General features: G+C 45.3%; 1 protein-coding gene and 1 long non-coding RNA gene across 3 annotated transcripts in view; one reads left to right on the top strand and one right to left on the bottom strand.

Moving 5' to 3' along the window:
- The window catches only part of Wwox (WW domain-containing oxidoreductase), a 913,078-nt gene that overhangs the window by 384,974 nt on the left and 504,382 nt on the right, over positions 1-23,722 (bottom strand). The gene's annotated exons all lie outside the window — the stretch shown is intronic.
- Gm39257 lies at positions 6,473-15,635 on the top strand. Its single transcript, XR_879216.3, has 2 exons — positions 6,473-6,592; positions 10,411-15,635. It is a non-coding gene; the product is annotated as a predicted gene, 39257 (long non-coding RNA).

Below are 23,722 nucleotides of genomic sequence, written 5' to 3'. Positions count from 1 at the left end.
GGGTTGCAAGTAAACGTGACAGCACTGAATGAGCACCTTCACATATAGTTAATAAATAGAACATACAGTTGAGAAATAGTATGTTTTGACATAACACAAAGAAGGAGAGAGAGAGCGAAAGGAAAGAAAGAAAGAAAGAAAGAAAGAAAGAAAGAAAGAAAGAAAGAAAGGAAGGAAAGAAAGGAAAGAAAGGAAAGAAAGAAAGAAAGGAAGGAAGGAAGGAAGGAAGGAAGGAAGGAAAGAAAGAAAGAAAGAAAGAAAGAAAGAAAGAAAGAAAGAAAGGAAGGAAGAAAGAAAGGAAAGAAAGAGAGAGAGAGAGAAAGAAAGAGAGAAAGAAAGAAAGAAAGAAAGAAAGAAAGAAAGAAAGAAAGAAAGAAAGAAAGAAAGAAAGGAAGGAAGGAAGGAAGGAAGGAAGGAAGAGCGAGCCACCATGCAACCTGAGTATTAAATCCACAGGACAAACTAACAGGCCATTGCTAAGAGACTATTTCCTCTTATGTTACAAAAAAAAAAAAAAAAAAAAAAGACTGTAACAAACTTGATAAACTGAATTCTTCACTTTATAGCTCGCTCACGTGGCCAATGAACGTTTTCTAAGGTTGGCAAATACCCGGAGGGATGAAGGACAGCACTTTCTTTCAGTCCTGGGAGGTTTAAATTTATTGAATAGAGAGGCATCTCCCCTTAGCCATGAGCTCTTCTTAGCTAAGATGACCAAAAGGTGCCTCTTGCTGGACTGGAGGGACCTCTCTCTCCATGAAACAACTCTTCCTGACAGGAACACTGAGATGTTTAATAATATGCAGACATATTTGGAGACAGGCAAGGGGGGGGGGCTGGGAGAGCAAAGACAATATGGCGCCCCACAAACTGCTGGCTGTGAGAGAACACGGTGCCTCTTCTGTGAAGATGATGAAATGACACTTCTGCTGAAGCACCAGCTGATCCCACTTAGGTCGCCACTTCTGGACGCCTCAGACCAGATCCTGCCTGCATCCTGTACAGCTGGTGCATTGCAAGCTCAGCCTCCTGGGGTCCAGGGCACAGCCCAGCACTTGATGGAGGGGAGGCCGGGGAGAGTAGACCTCTCTGGTTCAAGGTGCTAGGGTCCGCACAATCCCATTCAGCTTTGCCCCCAAACTACAGGACAGTGAGGAAAGGGGGCAACAGCTCCACTGTGCCAACAAACAAGCCCTGGACTGGTCTTCATTAAACATGGGGCTCCAGACAAAATAAGAGGGGCATACAGAATAACCAGTCCTGTTGGGGTAGAGGAGACCATTCTCTTCATAATCAACGCATTTAGGAATTTATTTCTTGTATGCTTGGCTCCAGGTTGATGTTCTGTTATTCCCACCCTGACGGCATCCTGCCAGGCACGGGGTGTGGGTATCAGTGGATGAACATGATGCTCTTTCATGAAGTCCTTCCTCTTTTGCTTCTCTCATGCACCATCCCTCTCACCTAGCTGGTCAAAAGCTAAGTCAGTGGGAATCTCTTGTCTGTGGCTAGGTGCAACCTGACTATCGAAAACCAAGCATGCAGATGGCTTGATCATGGCTCAGCCTCCAGCTCAGCAAGGAGAGATGCCACCTGAACTATAGCCCTGGGGAGTGACAGAAATGGACATTTTTCTTCTAAACAATGGAATGGACGGAGGGAGGGAGGGAGGGAGGGAGGGAGGGAGGGAGGGAGGGAGGGAGGGAGGGGCGGTCAGGCAGACAATGTAGGCAGAGGAAGAAGACGCTTTCGGGAATTCAACCACAAACTCTTCAAATGCACAATACAAATACAGCGCCTAAGATGTAACTTCTTTGGAATGAAGGGAAATGTCACACACATACACACACACACACACACACACACACACAGCATCAGCCTTGGCCATCTCAACAGTCCAATGAGTGTTTCTTATCATTTACCCATGGGCTCAGAGAGGTCCATTGCCACACTCAGAATCACGCAGCAAGAGCGGACAGAGTATGTACCAAAGCTGCCGTTCTCAACCTCCATGGTCCAGAACAACAAAGAGTATGGTAGGAGTCTGGGGTCTGAGGGCTCGTGTCACACACTCAGATATACAGCTGAGTAGATTCTTGCTTGGAATGGTGTTGACCAGTCAGAGGATACAGAAGGGTAACATACTTGGAGAACACATGTGAGGCAATGCAGGGGTGCTTATACAGTCTCCCCAGGGTTAGGGTTCACGTTTAGTAACCTTGTTCAGTTCTTCTGATGGGACAGAATCTTGCTTTAGGTTCAGTTCATCTCTAGCATCAGCATCTTGCCCACCTCCTGCTTACATGAAAGGAGAACAAGCCTTGGTCTTCAGCTCTTTTCTGGCTCCCACAGTTTGCTGGGATGAACAATATCTGTCTATAGTTATTTTCTCTACATCATTTAGTTTTATCCTTATCTATTTTTGGCAAACCATATTGATCTTTGCTTGGTAATGGAGATAGAAAGATTCCTTTTAAAACAAAGTTAATAAATCTATGAATTGATTTAGAGAAAAAAATTTCAATATTAATGAAATCTTAAAGGCTTTAAAAATTAAATAAGAAGGACACGGAGGGAAGAGCAGGTGAAGAGTGACAGGCCTTGGAAAGGAATGCCCTGCATGGCTCAGCACAAGGTCAGTGCTGCGAGCTGTAATTCTGTGGATCTCTGAGCCACCAGATGATGGCGTTGGGAGCTACAGCCTCTGGGAGGTGACTCAAGCATGAAGGTGGAGCACCTTCCCCCTGCCCCATGGCTGGCAGTATTGCCCTTAGGAGGAGCACGGAATGAGAGATTGTCTCTTGTTCTTTGCCTTCTAAAGACACACTAAGAAGCAACCTCTGAAACTAGGCAGAGTGCCCTCTAGAAGAACTTGGTGCAGTGGCTACAGTGCATGTGAGCTTCTGGCTTCCAGAGCTGTAGAAAATGAGTCTGTGACTCAGCACTCTGGCTGTGAGATTAATTTCCTTCATGGACCAGGCTAGTATCATAGCTATCACAGGGAAGGCTCCAACAGTTATCCATGTTGCTTACCAGTGAGGTGGGTCAGACGGTGTTCTCATGAATAGGGCAAGATGCCTGAAAGAACAACATTAAAATGGGAGGGGGGGCAGCATTTATTTCTGCTTACAGTCTCAGAGAGCTCAGTCCAGTCAGGCGTTATGTAGACCCAAACATTTGGGCAAAGCATCATGGTGGTGGGAACACGTGGTAGAGAAGCCTCTTTCCCTCATTTCTGACTGGAAGCTGAGCAAGAAACAGGAATGGCTGAGGGCAAGATACAAGAGCCTCAATCACGTGCCCCAAATGACCTACTTCCTCCGAGAGGGCTCCGTCTCCTAAAGTTTCCCTGACCTCCCAAAATAGGAACACCATCTTGGGACTGAACACTTAAACCTGAACCTTTGTGGGACACTAAATACTCAAACCATAATAACAGGGTGTCCTATGTCCCACACAGCTGACACCTTCTGTCTTCCCGGCCACTCTTCAGACTTTACATAACAACAATCCCAAATCCCAGAGACTATGTGATAAACTCAGTCTGCATGGGGAGGGAAGGCGCCGGTGGTAATTCCTTGAGAAGGCTTAAACCAAAACGAACTTCAATATTTATAAGATAACACTTGCAGGATTAACCCATCTATTTGTTAAGTAGGTAAAGCCGCTACCCATGAAAAGTAGTGGTTTTAACAAACTCACGTAGCCTGGATCCTGTTGGGCCAATTAGATAAACTCTGGGGGAAAGAGGTCTGCAGTGGACAGTGTCTGGTAAGACCACACTTACTAAAGCATGCCTGGCTTTGTTCTCTCCTCTCCTCTCCTCTCCTCTCCTCTCCTCTCCTCTCCTCTCCTCTCCTCTCCTCTCCTCTCCTCTCCTCTCCTCTCCTGGTTTTTTAAAACAGGGCTTCTCTGTGTAGCCCTGGCTGTCCTGGAACTCACTCTGTAGACCAGGCTGGCCTCGAATCTATAGAGCTCTGCCTGACTCTGCCTCCCAAGTGCTGGGATTAAAGGCATGGGCCACCACTGCCCAGCCGTACCTCATTTTCAGTTGGTAGTTCCAAATAGGACAGTTTGGAGTCTAATTTGGCAGCCAGAATCAGTTTTTTTTCTAGTTGTTATAGGTATCTGTTGTTGTGTAACAAATCATTCCAAAGATGTACAGACTGCACCAATAATAGACATGAATATTTCGTGCAGGGTGTCATGACTAAGAAAAGTATGAGCTGCTTAGCTTGGGGATTCTGGCTTGGGGCCATGTTGGTAGCTTCCATCAGAACTAGAGCCAGTTGTAGCCATCAAGGGTTCAGTTAGAGCTCTGGAATCAACTTCCAAGATGGCTCCCTCACGTAGGAAGTGGAAGTGGCTGGATTCCTCTCCACACAGGTGACTGAGTGTCCTCACAACACGGCAGCTTTCTCTCCCGCACAGTGAGTGATCCCCATGAGTGATGGACAAGACTCAGAAGTTGCATCTAGTCATCTCTGCAGATCCTGCTGGCTGTGCAGTCAGTGAACAGAAGACTGTGCAAAGACAGCAAGACCTGGAATGGAGGATCACGAAACCATCATGGATTCTGGGTTCCTTGTTCACCATCCCAAAGCTAGCTGGAATAGGTGCTCGACTGTGTTTTAAAAGAAGTCTGTATGGCTGTGCTCATGAGCCATCCATTTGCATTATGAGCTAGTTGGGGAAGATGCCTAGTTATATGGCCTGGGTGTTTGTAAATATATTTGAGTCTCAGGGTCATTATTCTGGGAGCTTGGGGGCAGGAGGAAAAACATGAGTATACAGAAAACACGTTACATTACAACAACACACTCATGAATGCATGTGTACACACACACACACACACACACACACACAGCTGAAATTTACCCAATCAGTACAAAGCACCAATAACTAATGAGCCTCCTACAGGAATATTATTAATACCTCAGTACACTAAAAATAATTTCTTTCCCCAGCTTTCTCTGTGTTTGGCAGGATATTTGGCTCTACTCCATCTTCTAATGGCCCAAAGTAAACTATTGCCTAACTAATCTTTTTATAGAATCCTGGACTCCGTAAACTTCAGAGCATCCTGAATTATGCCTAAGGGTCTTCTGGAGTTCTGTCCTGTCTCAACAGCCTTCACTCTGGCATCCAGAGCTGCCCATTTTGTTGATTTGGGGGTGGGGGTGGGGGTGGGGGTGGGGTGGGGTGGGGTGGGGTAGGATGGAGGGAGGTCCAAATACACATTAAGTAAGCACAGTTTTGAAAAGAAACCAAAGCATTCATAAAACACCGTGCACATGACAGGTCCAGCTGAGAAGGACAAAGTGCATGAGGTCAAGGTCCCTGCTAGGGTTTGACTGAAATGCATCCAGGTTCCCCCTTGGCCCAGCTGGGGATGCTGTTCTGTGAGTTGGTGAAGGTGGGACCTACTTGGAGGGAGTGGGCCAAGGCAGGCTGGGACTTAAGAGTTACAGTCCAGTCTCTGGCTTTCTTTCTCTGCTTCCTGGTTCTCAGTCACGTGGTCTTACCGCCATGAACCCTGCCATGCTGTCTCAGTCTGGATGGAGTTAAACTAACCCCTTCTTTTCTTGAGTTGCTTCTACCGGGTAACTGAGGGTGAAGGAGGAATACAATCTGCAGCTGTCAAGAGTGATCCATGTTCAAGTTCCCCTAGTGTGTGTTATTCATTCATGATCGCTCCCTTCCCCCTTTCCACCACCCATGGCTGTGAGGCTGAGACCTCTCAACTAAAGCTCCTGAGGGAGGTCTTCACAGTTGGAAAGCTGCTATGAGCATGAGGGTCACCAGTGGCTGGAACTTGGAGAGGAACAGGGCCAGATGGTTGAATGATTGGGTACCAAAAGACAGTTGATTTGTTCCAGTCTTCCACAAGAGAGTAGGGAGATGCCCTTGACGCAAGTCATTTATACATCACAAACAAAACCAAGGAGAGGAGAGCTTGAAGGTTCCCCAACCCAAAGAAGCGGTAAACTCCTGAGGAGAGAGAAAAGCTAATTACAATGACTGGGACATTACTCAGTGAATCCATGAATTTATGAATCTAATGACCACAGTGTACTTCCAAAGATACCTGCAATACTTAAGTGTCCAAACAAAGATTTCAAACCATGCTATGTCACTTTTTAAGGACCCACAGTATGTGAACAATGGAACCTCAGCATGAGTTCTTCTCACTCCATCCTGAGAGCAGTCTTGTGAGGTTGTAGTACTGAGTAACAGGATTACAGTACTAGGAAAATGAAACACCATATGGGCGGGACCTGGAGGAGCAGGACTCTTCCATGGTCAAATGCGATCTGAGATGTCTTGAAAACTGCTCTTAAGAGTGTCCTTTTACAAGAATGGCATGGACACATTTACAAGGTATGTTGTAGCCCAATCTGAAGGAGCTCTGGTCATGTCTTTGGAAAGTTCCCTTCCCCGGTAAAAAAAAGTATTAACTTTTCAGGTGGTGAGTTGACTGGGAATTCCCGTGGAAGGTAGAGAGAGAGAGACACCTGGGCATCTCAGAGCAAGATGACTGACCAACTAATGTGGGGATGTTGAACAGTGTACGAGCACTATGGCTGTCCTGGTAGGTATTACCTAATGAATATTTCTACCCATTCTGTATCATCACACAGACTTAAGATAATTAGCATTGAAAGCCCCTATGGTCCCAAAATAGGACATGACCCAAGGGAGAGCAACTAAGCCTGCTTTACCCAGACCTAGAATCTAGACTATGTCGCCCAATGTAGTCTTCATCATCATGTGGTAAGAGCAAGCCCTGTACCTAGGCATGACACCACCTCTCCAGCAGATGAGGAACACCCATGGGGCAAGTACTGTAAGCGAGTTATCAGCCCTCTGCTGAGTAAATAGAGCTCCTGACCTTGACTCCTCGACTCTTTAACTGAAGGCCTGTAGACCCTCCCAAGCAGCTCGCCAGGGCCAGAAGCCCAGTTGATCATGAGAACACCTCCTCTTGTTTTCCTAACCAACCACGACAAAGAACCATTGGCTGTACTGCTCAGCGGTTAAAGCAGACACGCAAACACAAATCTGAATCTGTATGCCAATGGCCGCAGTAAAAAGACCAGCCCATATATGAATTCTAGGTTTGCTAGAAAGACCTTGTCTCAATTAATAAGGTCGAAAGATGATCAAGGATGATTAACAGCATCAACCGTGTACAGCAACAGACCTTCCCATGCACACACACCCACACATACGTAAAACAAAGAAAGAAAAACTGTGCACAGGTAAACAGAAGGAAACCCATAGCTAACTATACCAGTGCAGTCACCGGTGCTGAGGGATACAACTAGAACTTCTGAAGGCTTTGTTCATCTCTGGTCGGTGGGTCAGAACATGAGCGTCTTCCTTAATAAACACTAATTGTCTGGATAAAAGAAAAAAAATGTCCCAAGGGTACAGCATTCAAGAAGAAAGGCAAAAGGAGACAGCACATATGAAGAACAGTTTGGCTCTTTTTATTCTGTGCCTGTCCTTTTAGAAGCACTAATCTAGGAATGTGTAATGTTCCACGTATTCAATAGCTATGACATGTATGCTTGCTAACCTAACAGACACATTGATCTCAGGCTGTCTGCAGTCACACTGGATGCCTACTATCTGAAAATTCACTAAGTACCTATCCACTGACTGCAGACAGGGGAAGGCAAGGCAGCAATGGAGATAACAGAACAAGACATGGGACTTCCGGATGGAGGTGGGACTTCTGGATGGAGGTGGGACTTCCAGGTGGAGGTGGGACTTCCGATGTAAAGATACTCCAGGGGCCAAGTTCGCCAATGTTTTCTGTTACATTTGCTCGAACGTCAGGTTAGAGCGAAAAGGACTTAGAAGTTCTTTCTGTATGCCGGCCTATTTTTCTCCAGCTTTTGGTTCATCGCAGACTATTTACTACTGATGCGGAGATGTAAGGAGAGGACAACAGTAGAACCCTTCTGGAAGACTGACTTCTAGATTTCCTACTGAGGACTCTCAGAGTGGAGAAAGTCAAATTTGATACCAAATAACCACGTGGGATATGTTTGTGAGCTTGAGGTGTTAAAGGAAGAGTTTATAAAAAGCCTAGTTAAATATAGGAAGTACAGTCGCATTCCAGGTAACTCGAGATTTGAACATCCAATACGGCTTTAATGCAGGCAATCTAGTTGGCCCGTTTTCACAGCTGTATAATATATTGCGTCTATTTTAAGATCTGTAATTTTCCCTCCTTAGCTATTTCTCAACGAGACCCGAAAACATTTCCTCTCGCCTGATTCATGCTCCGCTATTTTCCACATGCACATTCTTCACTTTTATTTTTCTCTACTAAAATAAATATTTACCTAGTTTATATATCCCTAACAGTAAGGGTGGGGGAAGCAATAAATAAACACCAAACGCTCCACGCTGATCTAACGGGCTATCAACTCCAAACCTAAATGTTGAATATCTCGGTCCCCATCCCCACACTGTTGTTAACATGGGTAACTCAATGTAAAAAGCTATGGGATTTTTAAAGGTTTTAATGTTTTTAATTTGAACTCTTAAAAAGCCCCCTCCCCCCTTTCCTCTCTGCATGGCAGGGAATATAAGTCCTCCAGGACTCACTTTCCTCATCTGTGCAGTGGGACCACAGCCACTCATGGACCAGCCCTGACGAATGGGAGGGGAGATTCCCATAAAAGTGCCCAACCTGGCCAATGAGAACTCCCACACGGCTGGGCTATGTTCAGCGACTGATAATTTTAGACTGCACTTGGCTAACTGCTCTGCTCTGGCTGCTACGGATAAGCCCTGCGGTCCTCCGTTTCATTCAGGTTTGGGTTTCACTGTGGCCCCCAAGGAGTATAAAGATGAATTATTTGATTGTGAGGAGATATAAGAGATCGTGTGTTGGGCTGCTTTGCAAATCAATTCTCCTCCCAAAGATGCTCCTTCCTGCTTGAGATATACGGCTTTGTACGGATTCTGGCGGCATCTGTGTTTGTCATGTCAGAGGGCAAGGTACATGCAGATGGAATATCACTGAGCGATGTAATCCGAGTGCACATGAGAAAACAGCCTCCGAGGGGGAACCCTTCACAGTGGCCCTGACAGCACCTCAAATAAGCATTTACCTAATCTCCCCGCTGATTCCTATCAGGGTTCAGTGACTTCACTCAGCTGCCAGCTGCTAACCAGTTAGGGCATGCTGATGTTCTTGTCCACACTGTAATAAGATCTCGGGTCTTTCCCATAGAAAATTAACTTGTTGCTAGGGTGGGGCACAAGCCCGAGAGAAGAGTGAACATCACGGCCAGTAGGGGCCAGGTTACTTGTGTTCTATTTATCACCGAATCCCGGGGAGGGGAGGTATCGAGGAGAATGTCCAGCAAAGAGAAGGTGGAGACAAGCAAATGACTGGCCAGCAAAGGCTCATCACCCCTACTAACGGGCAATAGTCATATCCACTTATAACCTTTGGGCTGCTTTATAGATGCTGGTGATGAGCTGCTCATAAGGGCGTAGACAAGTTTCATTCAGTCATTGGATGTATACTGATTTGTCTTTTTTAATAAACTGGAGACAGAACTAGGACATGACTCTGGCATGTAGTATACTTTAATCTCCATCAGGTTATTCCCATCACAGGACTGCCATATAAGGTCATGAACTCATATTCTAGGTCAGCAAAAGCAGAAAATAAGAGGGGGGGGTTATATAATGCACTCAGTGCCCCCCTGGGACCCCAGTTTCACCTACCGAAGTTCCCCAATGTTTTCCTTTACGTTCTTGGGCGCTGCCACCATTACTTTTGTGTTAGTAAGTAAACTAAAGATGGCTGGAACACAGGTGCTACCCCGCCACAGCACACGGTCTGATTAGCAAGTGACTTACTGGACGGTAGCGTATGCAGCAGGGACACACTGCACAGCGGGATAACACAGTTCTGAGTTAGACAGAGCATGATGGCCTGAGAGTACACCGTGCTGCTCAGGGTTGTACAATGTCACAAATTACACACATCCCATTCTGGAGCCTGAGCAGCATCACTGCCTGCAACAGAAGCAAGCCACATCTTACAATTGTACCTGGAGGGCTGGAGAGATGGCTCAGAGGCTAAGAGTACTTCCTACTCCTCCAGAGGACCCTAGTTTGGTTCCCAACACCCACATCTAATGGCTCACATGCCTATAACTCAAGCTCCAAGTGGGTGTGACACCCTACCATAACACTGAACTCATGTGCACATGTGCACACGTACAAAATCCTGTCTTTGAACACTTGGTCCCCAGCTGTCAGTGCTGCTTTGGAAGGTTCTAGGAGAAAAAGAAGAGGCATTCTGGGGGGAGGTAGGTCAATGGGATGGGCCTTGGGGTTTTACCACTTCCTATCCACTTTGTTTCCTGACTACAGATGAACCTCGATCAGTATTCTCCCACTTCTGACAAGTCTTCCTCCCCATGATGGATGGCATCCCTTTGGACTAAAAGAAACCTCCCTTCCTGGCGTCGGTCAGGTATTACATCACAGGGATTAGAAAGGTAACGAATGCACCTCAGCTCCTAAGATCATCCTGCCGATTTCGGGCCTAAGTCTAAGTCAGCTTTCTGGTGGACACTGCTTTGATAAGTGGCCCAACATCCATGCATTAACTAAGCCAAAAGGTGCTCTTGGACCAATCCCAGACTGGCTCTCCTGAGTCACGACTTCCTTGGAGTCAGCTCTTCTCCAAGCACAGATGTAAGTGGAGACACGTCCTGGGTTTTCCCTGTGTCCTTTCTAAGCAGGGGCTGGGGCAGGACTCTGCTCACAGAGGCTTAAGCCAGGGCTGGAAGGAACAGCAGGAGAATTTCCTTTCCTTGGCTTGGTTCTGTCACAATATACATTCCTCCTATTAAAATACAGTGTGGTTTTTTTTTTTTTTTCCAAATGGCATGATCTACTTCAACCGCCGTATTTCATCTGTCATCTAGCCCCCTGCCTACCCTGAACATTGGTCTTTTGGAACCATTTGGGGAGAAGGGACATGAAAAAGAAGAAGAAGAGAAATATATGATGGGGGTGTGGCTGTGAGAGGGGTGGGTGTCTATGAAAATTTATGTGCTGAAAAACAGCTGTAAAATGTTTAATGTTTCAATGAACGTTTTATGTTTACAATAAAAAATCCTCCAGCCAAGAAGGGCTTTAAAAGTTATAATTCTAGACAGTGCCAAAGGAAAAAAGGCAAGGGGAACAGATTCCACAAAGCCTTCCCCAGGGATTGACAACCCCCACCGCAACACACACACACACACACACACACACACACACACACACACACACACACCATTGAATAATAAAAGGATCTCCCTTCACATGATGGATTTAGCACCCAGCTCAATGGTGAGGGAGACAGGGAAAACCAGTCATAGCCCCAGGGGAGATGACCAACAAGAGTGGAAATTTTACTTGTTCCTTCTGAAGGCCTTGGCAATCCAGGCTCTGGAAGGAGGGGTAGAAGGAACAGATCAAGACACTTGGTGTAGCCGGATGCTCGTTCAGACCTGACCAGTGAGTCAGTTCACTAACAGTGAGACTGACTGTGTGTAGTAGGCTGGTTTTGACAGCGAGACTCAGATTCAAATTCAAAAATCCATTCTAAGGGTTATCACTGTGGCTCCGTGGGTAAAGGCCCTTGCCGCTAAATCTAACGGCCTAAATTCAATCCTTGGGATACACAAAGTGAAAGGAGGGGACTTTTTTTTAGAAGTTGTCCCCCTTCCAGCAACCCACAAACACATGCCCTTCAGCACTAAAATCTAACAAATCTCTACTCTAAACTGGGTTGGACTCTTAGTGTGTTTTTTTTTGCTGGTTATGCTGGGCATTGAACCTGGAACTTTGAGAACACCAGCGAAGTGCTCTACCGCTGAGCTACAGTTCCAGTGTTTTTGTTTGTTGTTGGTTCCCCACCCCCACCCCCACCCCGAGACAGGGTTTCTCTGTGCAATCCTGGCTGTCCTGGAACTCACTCTGTAGACCAGGTTGGCCTCGAACTCAGAAATCCACCTGCCTCTGCCTCCCGAGTGCTGGGATTAAAGGCGTGTGCCACCACACCCGGCAGCTTATTGTTTGTTTGTTTGTTTGTTTTGAAACGAGGTCTCAGTAGGCAGCCCAGGTTGTCCTTGAACTCATGATCATCCTGCCTTAGTCTCTGATGGGATGGCAGATGGGCACTACCATGCCCATATTTTAGTGAGTTCTTCAGTCACTTAGGATCCAGTGTCTTCATCAACCAAAGGCACACAGAAGAGCAATGGGCACTACTAGCACTTATGGGCACTACTAGCACCTATCCACTGCTGTTCTCTCTACTCATCACACCTCCTAGGAATATTTTAGGTATTTAAAATCTGCAATGAACAGTGTTTCTTCTGAGCGTGTGCTGAGTGTTACCATCTTGACAAGCCTTGTTTTGGGTACAGAGCACAGTGCAAGGAAGTTCTTTAGGAATGAGGGAAGGCAAAAAACGTCATTTCCATGGTGACAGAGGACAGACCCCTGGCCTCAGAGGCTAATGGAGCTCCCCACTTATATAAGGTACATGACAGCATTTAGTCTCTAGTGCAGAATGGCTGTGGCCTGTGTGGTGGCTTGTAGGAGAGGGAGCCTTACAGACTCATAGGTTTGCATATCTGATCCCCAGTTGGTGGAACTGTTACGGAAGGATCAGGATCTATGGCCTTATAGGATCTATGGCCTTATAGGATCTATGGCCTTGTACAGGGAGATATGTCACTGAGGGCAGGCTTGGAGGTTCCAAAACCCTGTCCATTCCCAGTGTGGTGTCTCTGTCTCTAACTTGCAGTGAAAGATGGACGCTCTCAGCTGTTCCTGCCGCCATGCCTCTGAAACCATCAGCTTAAATGAAATACTTTCTAAACTGTTTTGACCGTGGTATCTTATCACAGCGATAGAAAAGTAAACTAAGACATCCTGCCAACCTTCTTGCTTGAGAACTGTACCAACTGTGAATGACCTGTTCAGAGATGAAGCCTTAGAGACTGTCACCACCGTTCAGTGACAGTATAAATGTGGCTTCCGGGGGGAGAGAGGAGGCTGTCTCCTTCCCCTGATGCAGTGCACTTCCTGCTTATGAACCTGCATGTGCCTGGCTCCTGGCTGGGCTGGGAACAATCGGGGGCAGGGAAACGATGTTCATGAGAGACTCTGAGGAAGCTCCACATGCTAACTCCATTTTTTCCCTCTCTCTGGGGGGTTCCAGGAAGTATGTGGCCCTTTCCTTGATAGGTCACCATATCTAGAAGTCCTTAGTATCTACTATAGTAGGATGGTCGCTGTGACAAGCTGACTAGTTGCTTGGCACTCCAAGAAGTTTCACAAGCACACCAGATCCAGAGATATGGTGGACAAAACTCATGTTGTCAACCAAAGGGAAAAGAAAACAAGGTTGCTGAAACCCTTGAGAACTGAGGCCTAAGGGTCACATCAGAGACTGCGCAGACATAAACAGTTAAATTCAGGACACACTGTGGGCCGGCTAGGCTGCTGCAGAACAGCGGCTTATACAAACCATGAGTACAAACATATTTACTCATGCATACATAGATCCATGCATACACACTCACTCGTACATACCTCATGCACACCTACATATACATTTGCACACATACACAAACACATATACACACACATGTGCATACACATGTATACATATGCACACACATGCACACATATGCCCACACAGGTACACACATGTATACACAAACACACACACACAACCTATATATTTATCTACACATAATGTATTCACTACTACACATAACATTACAAAGCAGTAAAATAAATATGAACTAAAACAGGCTGTAAGAAAAGGCATATACAAGTAGGAGATTCTGGTTCCTTCCAATACCCTTGTTCAGGGTCACAGGGCTTCCCTATGGAAAACAGAGATGGATAAGCTACCCAGTCACACTCAGAATGCTTCCTCGCTAGAAATTATTGTTTGTGGGTGATTCAGATGCACGTGGGCATCTTTTTATTTGCTAAATCTGGCAAAGCTCAGGGGTCAGTAAATGCTCTCGTTAATACAGAAAAGGCCGCAGTAAATATTCCAGGCTTTTGCTGGCCTATCTTTGCCACCCACTGAACTAATTCATCGTCATGTGAAGGAGCACTAGGCAGTCCCTACATAAGTAAGCTATCTCTGTTTCAATAAAACTTTATTTACAGAACCAAGAACATGTGGATACTAAGCACAGCCTGCAGCTGTGGCGCCCCTGCCCTAGGGATAACAAAGGTACAGCCCATGTGAAAGACGACTCCTGGTCTGTAAGACACAGCGCCTGTACTTACATGTCTACAGTAATATGGCCTTACACTGAAAAAAAAAAAGGTGGGGGGTTGATGGATATTTTGTGCTTTCTGTAGGGTTTCAAGTCAGGGCCTGTAAATAGACAGAGAATGATAATAACTTCATTTAAAACTGGGGAGGTTGAGATGGGAAACGAGGCTATCTAGCCTCACATATACATGTACATATGCATACACATGCATTCATGCACACACACTTCATGCATACACGCATATACATGTGCACATATACACAAACACATATGTATACACGTGTGCATACATATCACACACTTGCACACATAAGCACACACATACACACGTAGCCCCACACAGGTGTACACATACCACACACACAAATACACACATACACATCTAAACTATGTGCTCTGGTGGAGTAGCCTTTATTGTGTCAAATTAAAAGCTTCCCCTTCCTCAATTACTAGCAATTCAATCGGCCAATTGGCAGCCATAACACATTAACCTTTCTGCCAAATCAATTTCACCAAGTCCCCTTCCAGCACTCAGAGAAATTAAATGGCACCCCTATGCCTGTGAGGAGGGGCACACTGTCTGCACTGCCTATTCTAGCTTCCCGTCCTCACCTGGAACTCTTAGCACAGTTCCTGACCAGGGTCCTTCTCCTTAGCAGAATGCCAGGAGCCTGCCTTGAGTCGTTTCCCGTATCCTACAACCAGCTGGGTACAAAGGCCCAAGGCAGTGGATGCTGCCAACCACTATCCACAGCGCAGGCCTCACAAACCTCACAGCCCTGTTGGTTTTGCTTGAGATAAAACCAAAGTCTTGCTGTCACAAGTCCAGGTGATGAATACATTCACCTGGACACTGAACCAACCCGCTGCTGAAGTCACACGGGTGTCATGGGAGACGCCAGATCCAGCCCTTCCTGCCACCTCTGGCTGGGGGCACCTGGGCTGGCTTCCTAAGAATGGGAGGTCAAGCCTACAAGTGATGGCACACACCTTTGATCCCAGCACTTGGGAGGCAGAGGCAGGTGGATCTCTGAGTTCGAGGCTATCCTGGTCTACAGAGCAAGTTCCAGGTCAGCCAGGGCTACAAAGAGGAACTGTGCCTCAAAACAAAATAAAACAAAACAAAACAAAACAAAGCAAAACAAAACGAATGGGAAGTCTCAGAAGATAATAAGGCTGTTTTCTAGCTTTGCCATGCTGGCTGCCTAGGGATCAGGTGCAGACATAGCAACATGCTATGTTAAAACCAACATATGCTAAATTAAAACCAACCACAATAATAAAAAAAAAAAAGTGTGAATGACTGTTTATGGATGAGCCAGAATAAGAAGTCTCTTTACACACACACACACACACACACACACACACACACACACACACTCCACCATCTTAGAGAGGTGAGAGAATACACATAGTATTGTAAGATGCCAGTGGCTTTGGTGCAGTACAAATCTCATTATTTCAAAATTCTCTCATGCCATCCCCCTGGCCAGCTAGAACCCAGATTTCTCATTTGTAAAGCCCAGAGTCATACACAGAGAGAATCTTCGAATTACAAGTTATGTATAAATACCGATGTGATGTCTAATTACAATGGTAATGAAATCGCAGTCAGGATGATGGCCCCAGCACACGCATACCTCATATTTAATATTAGGATGGGGGAACATGATCTCCCCAACTCTGGCAGCTTCCCAAATCCAGAAATGACTGCTGCTTCCCCTCCAATGACAGCCTTAGGAACTTTTATGAGACACGCACAGGGCCTTGCAGAATGTCACTTTTGCCTAACAGAGCTCTTTCTTTGAGAGACAGGATCAGAACCTCCAACTTGGAGGCAGGTGGCAGCCGCCACTTAGAAGGCTACCTCGTGTTGCTTGAGGCCTGAAGAAGGGCAGCCTTGACTGTGACAGCAGAGCCCCTCCCTGTTGATCTGGGCTCACTGAAGCATGCTAACGCCGTTCTTTTGGGATGGGGGAAATGGATTGAGAGAAAAAAATATATGGATAACGGGAAACGGGATTGTGTCGCCTGGGTAAAGGGCAGGTGAGGGAATAGTTAAGTAAGGACTCAGCCACAGGGTGCATTCTGGACACCACTTCCACAAATGTGACCTTGTACACATGACTTTCTGTTAGGTCAGCTCAGGGCAGGAGAGCAATGGGAGTCACCTGAAGAACAGGGTCAGGCAGAATGTCCTCTGTGGCACATGGCTTTCAAACCTTCGTCCTATCTATCCCAGTGACTATAGATGCTTGGTGTCACCCCTCCCCAACTTTTTGCTTTGTAAAGATATTCTCTGCTCTGGAATCAGTTTCTGGGCTTCTGTGGTCAAGGCAAGGATGGGATTGTACAGTAAATACCAGGAAGCCATTTTGTGTTGTGGGGGCTTATAACTAAGTACATTATGGTTGTCTGTATGGGATGTGAATGGGTGCCCAATATGGGAATGAGAGAAGGCGCGTGCACGTGTGTGTGTGTGTGTGTGTGTGTGTGTGTGTGTGTGTGTCCCTAGTGACTACATGGGGCCACAGAAATGGAATCCACTTGTGCCCCCCATCGGACTCCTTTTTCTTGGCCATCAGATCTTTTCCTAATTTTTATGGTCTCCCCCAGAGAATTGTAATTGACTGATAGCCTTGTATTGAAAAAAAAAAAAAAAAGAAAGAAAGAAAGAAAAAAGAAGAAGCAAACAGGCCCTGAGCCCTGGGTTTAGGCCCTGGGGTTTCTGACTCTACTGCCTTACTTAGTTCATGGACTATAAACTACACTCTGAGAAATGGGTTGTATCTTTCCTGTCTCCAAACCAGAACAGAGGCATCAGTTCATCTTGGAGATTGAGCCTGCTGATCCTTGCCTCCTTCCATCCTTTCGTCTGTCTGGTCTCTGTGCTCACCGTGAGCTGGAGCTGCCTAGAAGTGATGCGTGTGTATATTGAGGACCAGCGCCAAGAAGACACATCTGATGAGTCTTGTTTATAAGTGGTGTGGATGTCTTCTCAGGGGTTTCTTATGGTTCTGAGGTGACCATGCCTTGTGTATCAGGGAGGGGCAAATTCCCAAAGGCAGACAGGTGTCCTTAAGAGAAGGGCTATCTGCCTGGGATACGGTTGAGTGGCGGGGAATTTGTCCCATATGAGGGAGAACCTGAATCTGACCCTCAGCTCTAAAGACAGAAGAGAGAACGGGACCTCGTTAGGATGATGTCAACCACAGTGCCCACCACCAGAGCAAGATAAGTCTACCCAGTGGATCAGGTCACCTGTGGAAATGATAGCCCATGCCAGAACACCCCCAAGCCCCCTCCCATCATTTTGCCAATAAGGAAACTCAGCAACTTCTATTTCCACAAAACACGGCAGACCACATCATGTGCAAGTACCATCCAGCACAGAGAACACTGGGCTCTGGCTCTAGCTATTCAAATGACCTGCAGTCTAAGGCACCTACTATGTGCTAAGGCCTCTTTACTACCCCTCTGCCTGTGGAGACACTTAGGAGAATGTGCCAGGAATAAGACACATCTAGAAATCTCTGCACACAGAAAATGTCATCAAGTCATTCGCAACTGCTTTCCAGAAAGAAAAAAAAAAAAAAAAGCCTGCTTCAGGGTGCAGAGAACAGACACACACGCAGTGTTGACGCAGGGCTCACAGGGTGTGATTTTCAATCCCAAGGGCGGTGAAACGGTTTTGATGTAAACTGAGAAGGGACTGGATGGCGTTTTCTCCAAGGGTTTTGTCTTCCTGTCAGAGGATTTTGTGTGAGTGGTATTGGCTTCCCTAAACTTCCCAGGCCATGGTGCTTATCCCTGTACTAGCAAATAGAAGCAATATATATGTATGTATGTATGTATGTATGTATGTATGTATGTATGTATGGTGCATTATGCATGTATGGTGCATTATAACAATACAGCTCAAAACCAAAGTGCTAAAAACCGATCTGCCAGGGAGCTGGGCAGGTGGCTCAGATGGTAAAGTGCATAGCGTACAAACATGAGGGCCTGAACCTGGACCCCTCGTACCTCCAGAAATGCTGAGCAGTGTGTGGGTCTCTGATTTTAGTGCTGGATGGGACAGACAGACAAGGACTCCTGGGGCTTGCAGGTCATCCAGTCTATCCAATCAGGGAACTCCAGGTCCATTGACCCTGTCTCCAAAACGACACTACACCTATACAAGACTGGCCCTGTGAACAATCAGTTTTGGGTAGGCAGGGAGCGTTCATGGGGTCCTTCCCCATTCTGCTATGGATAACATTCTGGGAAAGAGGGAGTCATTGTCTTTAGCTGTCCACCTATACAACTGAGGCTATAAAGCTTCAAGAGATAACTTCAAACCCATGGTTAATTGCAATGGGTCATAAAGTAAAAAAAATAAAATAAAAACAAAAAACCTAATAGATAGGAATGTGAGAACGAGATCTCTAGGGAAAGCGGGTGGCAGGAGTAGGGGCAGGCTTGAGGGGAGATAGGATGGTTGTGTGTGAGAGCAGTCAGTATGCATTATGCACACCACACGTGTGAAACTATCAAAGGACAATTTTAGTTAATAAACCAATAAAGTAGCGAACAACCAAGGAACATACTTGATATTGACTTCTGGCTTCTATCCATGCACACACTGGCACATATATCTATGCTTGTACACATCATATGCGTGAGTGTGTGTGTTTAGTGTGTGTGTGTGTGTGTGTACACACTCAATCATACACACAGGTGTGAGTGCACCTGCATACAAATGAATTAAAACAAAGATGATCTGCATTTAGATCTATAGCACAGAAAGGGGCAAGATTAGAGGAGGAAACGAGAGAGTGTTCAGAGGGATAGTTGGGAAAAGTTACACAAGTGAGGACTCTCTGCTTTCCCTTGAAGGCAGCAGAGAAGCCACGCTGCTAGTTAATAGAAGAGATAACGGGTCTGAGGATCGTACTCGATCACCTTGGGCTTCGTTCTTTGCTGGAATCCAGGGCTGTAAAAGAGTTGCTCACCTAGTGACGAGCACTTGCCACAGATCTAATTACAGATTATGAATGAAAGAGAGGGGGGGGGCGGAACAGGCAGCTGTGGCTACCGTGTCACCAGAGCCACCTCCCTCTTCCTGCTGGATGGCCTGGATTCTTGCAAAAGAGAATGAGGTTGAAATAGGATGATCTTACGTCTCAGGTGTGGCCCAGAGATGAGCTCACACAGTCTGTTTATCCTTTTCCTCTTCTTCAAGCCTAGCGCAGACAGGTTGGGCTAAGTTCCAGGACAGATAACATCGACATCCAGCAATAAGCCACATTACACTGTGTCTACAGCTACAAGCAAATCCGTGTTATACTGAGGGCTGAATGTTAAATCACTGCAATTTGGAGGCTGTTACATCAACTGGCTCTGTCTGGGACAAGAACACAGGGCACACAGCATGCTTGCTTTTGGCTTTGATATATTGGGAACGCAATGTGCAGTTGTCCAGGTTGACCACAAAGAGAGCTCTGGTGGCCAGAGCAGCAGAGAAGATACTCCTCAGATGCTCTGGGAGAGAATGGAACACCTCAGTGATGGGCAAGAAGCAAGAAAAGACAAGAAAGCAGGGAAGACAGAAACACACAGGAAAAATGAGGCAACAAATATATGCTATGCCTGTAGTTAATATATAGCTACAATATATAATATCAAATACCCATTTGTTGTTATAGTCTGGAGCAAGCAGGAGATTGCACAGCCAGCTTCCCTCATCTCCCTCCTTTTTTCCTTTCCCTTTCCATGTTTCCTTCTTTACTCTCTTCCTTTCCTTCTCTTCTTTCCTCTCTCCCTTCCTACCCAGGAACTCTTGCTATATAGCAAGATCTCAGTCTGCCTTATATACCAGAAGGCTGGGATTACAGATATGGTCCACTATATCCGGCAAAAATGCTTTTGTTGTAGACAGACAATGAATATGTAAATCAACAGTGGGCTATAATGTGTCTATGTCACTTATCTATTGCAGAACACAAAGTGGTGCCTAAATCATTAGCGATGGTTTCTGAGAATTATGGGCTGAGAGTTATATATGTAGTCAACGCTCAATGACCCTGAACACATAAGCTAAGAAGGTACAGGAGCCAGCGGTGGCAAACCAGATACTGCATGGCCAGGCTCTAGGCACTGGCTATGCAGCGTGCCACCAAGGGACATGAGCTCTGGGTTTGACAATAGGGAAAGGGAAATGAACTTATCTTTTGGTTAAAACAAAACTAAACGTGTGTGTGTGTGTGTGTGTGTGTGTGTGTGTTGTTGATGCACAGTGCATAAATGTGTACGCATAAGTGTGCACTAAGGACAATCTGTGGGAGCTAGACCTTCCTTTCCACCCGATGAGCTCAGGCCATCAAATTCAGGTCCCGGAGAAAATGATCCAGTGTGCTTTGGGAGGAAGATGCTCTGCCCACTGCTCTGATAATGGAGCTGTTGAAGAAGAGCCCTAAGCTTCAGAGGAGACAAGCAACAGCGACCATGGAAGCTAATGCATGTTCACGCTTGCAGAACTGTAAATTCAAGGTTTTTTCTTCCTCTTATATTGCCAGAGCCTCAACTCAATTTAAGGGTCAAGAAATTGAAATGCTGGCAGACTCCCTGGGAACGAATATGGCAGCCCAGATCCTAAACATATGGCTGCATTTCTCAAAGATGCACTGAGATGAGTCCCTGAGCGAGCAAGAATTAGGGGTTCCTAAGGACTATTCTAGAACTACACTCATCTATCTATCTATCTATCTATCTATCTATCTATCTATCTATCTATCTATCTTTCTACCTATCCATCTATCTATCTATCTATCTATCTATCCATCTATCTATCTATCTAGATAAGGGGGAAAGAAGAAAGAACATGTATAATTTGAGACAAAATGAGGTGTAAGGGTTTTAGTGTGGGCTTCTCATAACTGAGACTGTCGCTGCCAAACATAATTTCTTGGGGAAAAACACGAGGAAACAATTGAGAAAGAGCTGTATCACTGTCATGCTCAGATTGTCTCGAAGATGCTCTAGGGTTGCCCCCTCACACACACACACACCCTGCACATCATCTTCAAGTCTATGAGACCTTACCGATGGGGTCTGGAAGACTCACATCCATTTCCAAACACTAAAGGTTCAAAATTGAGATGAGAAGGGATGTCGCTAGGATGGCTGGAAGGGACGGGATAGCATTGCGGCTTGACGGAGAGCGGAACAATTAAACCCAAAACGTTGTTATCTGAACATAGTCATTTCATATGGTGACGCTTTTATATGTAAATTATTAAAACTCGGAAACAAAAAAACCTTTCACTTTAAATTGAATGGCGACTCACTTAGAGTAAAAACGGTTTGGTGAGGACGTGCTTAAAATGAAAATAAAACACTATAAGTAAAAGGAATCATATTTTGCAGGGAGAAAATGCAAATAAAGGCTGTGGGTTTACCCCCCTTGTTTGTTTGTTTTCTTTTTGATTGCTCCATGCTATACCGAGGAAAAGATAATACCGCTGGCTACAGCTCCACTCTTAACTTTCTGCTTAAAGCTAAGCGATGTTTCCATTTGGTAAATTATAACTGTTACCCAAACCACCTCAGAGGAGAGGCTACACGGAAATATTATCAACCCGAGAAGACAGGGAAAACGTACTTATTTGAATAAAGATGCCTATTTCCAAATGTTCTTTCAGCATGTCTGGGGAAATCTCTTTTCTTTGGAAACAATTATACTTAAAATCTCCCTCCTATCCTGAAATAAAATTTGATGTCACCTGAATAGATGTGGCGAAGGTGGTCTCACAGAAGCAATGCATAGCAATGCCCTGTGAGAATCCTGGAGGGACTTTACTTCTTGGCCGCCATCTTTCTCATGGTGCCTAGGATCTGAGCTATACACAGTTAATGCTACTTCAAGAATATTACAGACAAGAAAATGAGACTGTGAGAGGAAATGGCTTCCCTGATGCCCAGGGACACTATAGGATAGGTTTAGCTCTCCAGCCAGGTGTGCATCCATCACTGGGGTCATAACCTCAACCAATGACCATTAGCTCTGCTAGAAAGGAATTCAGCTGCTCCATTTACCCACTCAATACTACTGCTTCCTACAGTGTCTGCTACCTCACAGGTTAACAGTTGTGCAGAAGGAATGAAGGTTGTGTTAACAGGGCCACGGGAGCCACTTTTCCAGCTCATGGCTTGCTCCTACATGATCTATGTCCATTCTTCACTGCTACCCTCTTGATTCCAATGACTTCTCTATTTCCCACTTCTGCACATAAGGTAGAATTGTATGCATTGAACACTCAATAAATATTTTTTAGCTCTAAAAAATTCCTTGGGGGGGGGAGGAACTGAACCTCTTAAACAATATATACATACATATAAGCATAAGTATATATATATATATTCATATATACACACATATACATATATATATTTGTACACATTATATAAGGCATATGTTTACATATTTAAAATACAATCATTTAGAGAGAGATGAAAGAAGGAGTAGGCACGATGGCACCTGCCTTTTATCCCAGCACTTGGAGAGGCAGAAGTAGGAAGATCTCTGTGAGTTTAAGGCCAACCTGCTCTATATACCAAGTTCTAGGCCAGCCAGGGCTACATAGAAAAACTGTGTCTTCAAAGAACAAAAATGAAGGGCACACACACACACACACACACACACACACTCTATAAAATATATGCATATAGATCATATAAACAGGCATATATTTTAGAGTATCAACTATTAAATAAATCATACATATATTTCCTATGAAGAAGAGAGGACCAGCAAGATAGCTCAGCAGGCAAAGGAGATCTCTGCTTAGCCTGAGAGCTGAGTTCAGCCAGTATCCAGACTAATACATGGCAGGGGAGAACCAAGTTCCTGAGGTCATACTCTAACTCCCACACCCCCGCCTCAGCAGATGCATGCGTGTGTGCATGCCTCGGAAAAGAGTAACAATAACAATAACAGCAGCGGAGATGGACACACAATAGATCAATGTCATTAATTTTTTAAAAGGCAGAATCTTCCCACAGCAACAAAATAAATAAATTAAAAAAAATAAAAGGCATGATTTTCTAGCTAGTTAATCCCTTGTGGGGGAGTATCATATCTTCTCTTCATGTGTAGAACATGGGACACCCTCCAGACTTAGTTACAAAGTTTGACTCTGATTCTAAAGTTTCAAAAGAAAAAGGAAAGAAAAGAAAAGAAAAGAGCACTAAATTCATTTAGCTTCTAGTAATGGGGGGAACAGACCTCCTGTGCTGGTTATTTTTATTATTATTATTATTATTTTGGCATTGGTTCCTTCATGAGGATGCGCAGTGAGAGTCCCTTGTGGAATTTTCTCCTGACTTGGCATCACATATGG

This window comes from Mus musculus, chromosome 8 (genome assembly GCF_000001635.26).
Source record: "Mus musculus strain C57BL/6J chromosome 8, GRCm38.p6 C57BL/6J".
NCBI classification, from domain to species: Eukaryota; Metazoa; Chordata; class Mammalia; order Rodentia; family Muridae; genus Mus; species Mus musculus.
This window is presented reverse-complemented; position numbering and strand designations above follow the sequence as displayed.